This window comes from Mandrillus leucophaeus, unplaced genomic scaffold, assembly GCF_000951045.1.
Source record: "Mandrillus leucophaeus isolate KB7577 unplaced genomic scaffold, Mleu.le_1.0 Scaffold441, whole genome shotgun sequence".
NCBI lineage: Eukaryota > Metazoa > Chordata > Mammalia > Primates > Cercopithecidae > Mandrillus > Mandrillus leucophaeus.
Window position 1 is genome coordinate 586,693 of NW_012104710.1, and position 2,810 is coordinate 589,502.

Below are 2,810 nucleotides of genomic sequence, written 5' to 3' on the forward strand. Positions count from 1 at the left end.
ACACGTGAGGATAAAATAAAGGTATATTCAGATACACAAATTATTATTTCTTTCTTTTTTTAAATTTTGGTAGAGACAAGGGCTTGCTATACTACCCAGGCTGGTCTCAAACTCCTGGCCTCAAGCAATTCTCCCACTACAGGCTCTTAAAGCACTGGGGTTACAGGTATGAGCTACCATGCCCAGTCTCCAGATGTGTAAATTCTTACAATCTCTATCTTCATTCACCATTTTCAGGAAGCTACTGAAAGATGTGTTGCCCAAAATAAGGGAGTATACCAAGAGAGAAGTTATAGAATTCAGGCAAGAGGAGCTCCCACAAAGAGAGAAGGTAAAGGAAATTCTGAGAATACCAGCAAAGGGAAACATGAGCAGTAAAGTGGAGAACTCCTGAAGTTGGAGGCAAGGCATCAAAGAAAAAATAATGACCTAACCAATTACCTGATATATTTTACCACGTGGAAAACTTTATCAAGAAGCTTTTTTTAATAGAGGTGTTTCAAGGTATGAGAAAACTCAAATGTTATACAACTAATTTGTTTTTAAAAAGAGAGGGGCGGCTGGGTGCGGTGGCTCACGTCTGTAATCCCAGCACTTCGGGAGGCTGAGGTGGGCGGATCACGAAGTCAGGAGTTCTAGACAAGCCTAGTCAATATGGTGAAACCCCATCTCTACTAAAAATACAAAAATCAGGTGGCACGTGCCTGTAATCTCAGCTACTCAGGAGGCTGAGGCAGAAGAATCACTTGAACCTGGGAGGTGGAGGCTGCAGTGAGTCGAGATCATGCCACTGCACTTCAGCCTGGGCAACAGAGGCAGACTCCATCTCAAAAAAAAAAAAAAAGAAAAAAAACAGAGGGCAATTATTAACTCCACAGGAAGAATAAAGTAGTTCAAGTAAGAAAACATAATCACAGTACCTGGCTCAGCAAGGAACAACATTTAAATAGTCATAATAAAAAATTCAGAGTAGGGGCTAGACGCGGTGGCTCACACCTGTAATCCAGCACTCTGGGAGGCCGAGGCAGGTGAATCACCTGAGGTCAGGAGTTTGCGACCAGCCTCGCCAACATGGCGAAACTGTCTCTACCAAAAAGACAAAAATTAGCCGGGTGTGGTAGGACGCACCTGTAGTCCCAGCTACTCGGGAGGCTGAAGCAGGAGAATCGCTTGAACCCGGGAGGCAGAGGTTGCAGTGAGCTGAGATCGTGCCACTGCACTCCAGCCTGGGTAACAGAGCGAGACCCCGTCTCAAAAAAAAAAAGAAAAGAAAAGAAAAGAAAAAAAATAGTTGGCCTTGGTGGCAGGTGCCTGTAATTCCAACTACTGGGGAGGCTGAGGCAGGAGAATCACCGAACCCTGGAGGCAGAGGTTGCAGTGAGCTGAGATCATGCCATTGCACTCCAGCCTGGGTGAAGACGCAAGACTCCATCTCAAAAAAATATATACAGGTGTGGTGGATCATGCTTGTAATCCCAGCACTTCAGGAGGCCAAGACCGGAGGACTGCCTGAGGACAGGAGTTCAAGACCACTCTAGACAACACAGCAGATACTGTCTCTACAAAAAATGTAAAAATTAGCCAGGCGAGGTGGCATGCGCCTGTGATCCCAGCTACTCAGAAGGCTGAGGCAAGAGGACAGCTTAAGCCCAAGAGTGTGAGACTGCAGTGAACTATGATTGTGCCAGTGTACTCCAGCCTGGGCAACACAGCAAGACCCCATCTCAAACAAAATAATAAATAAAATAACATAAATAAAATATATATATAAAGTAAATGAATGCCACAAAAAACTTTACTTAATTATACTGGGAGACCGGAAAGACCAAAATGAAAGTGAGCAAAACTCTACCTCCACCATATGAAGAAGTTAATATATAAGTCTAAAACTGCTGAATCAACAGCAAATAGTACATACTGAATATTAGTTAGAAATACAGGGATAAATGCCAGAAGAAACAGCTAAAAAACTGAAAGTAGCTCCCTTTGGGTGGCAGGAGCTAGGGCAGATAAAGGACAAGGGAGTGAAGAACAAGAGACTGCTACCATCATCATTATTATTATTATTTATATTATTTGGTGTCAAATCTTCTTAGTATTATTTTTTTTTAATGATTTTCATGTAACATTTTTTTGTCACCCAGGCTGGCGTGCAGTAGCGCGATCAAGGCTCCCTGTAGCCTCAACTTCCCAGGTTCAAGTAATCCTCCCACCTCAGCCTCCCAAGTAGCTGAGACTACAGACCTGCACCACCACACCTGGCTAATTTTTTCTTATTATGTAGTAGAAACAAGGTCTATGTTGCCCAGGCTAGTTTTGAACTCCTGGCCACAAGCAATCCTCCTGCCTCGGCCCCTCCAAGTGCTGGGATTACTGGTGTGAACCACCACACCCAGTATCATGTAACACTTCTTGATTTTAAAAAATGAAGCTGTTGGGTAGGAAGCCACCTGTCACTGAAGTGATCACACAGACACTGTCCCTTCTTCTATGTTGTAGCAAGGATTCAGACACATTCACAACCATACTGGTAAGCTGTACCAACCACTTTCACTCACATGTATTAACCTACTCAATATTCAGAGCAACCCTATGCAGAATCATCAGCCTATTTCAGAAGAGGAAGCTGAGGCTCAATGAGGATACATGACTTGCGGAAAGTAAAAGAACTAGTAAGTAATATACTGGCGTAGGAACTCAAGATTCTCAAGTTCATAGGCAATTTCACTCTATCATGCCATACTTTTTAGGAAAGTAAAATTATTTCTAAGGTCAGTTTCTTTCTTTCTTTTTTTTTTTTTTTTTTTTTT

The 2,810-nt window shown here is 42.8% G+C and overlaps 1 protein-coding gene across 2 annotated transcripts in view; it reads right to left on the reverse strand.

Annotated features, from left to right (window-relative positions):
- The window catches only part of RUFY2 (RUN and FYVE domain containing 2), a 67,506-nt gene that overhangs the window by 6,777 nt on the left and 57,919 nt on the right, over positions 1 to 2,810 (reverse strand). The window lies entirely within an intron of this gene.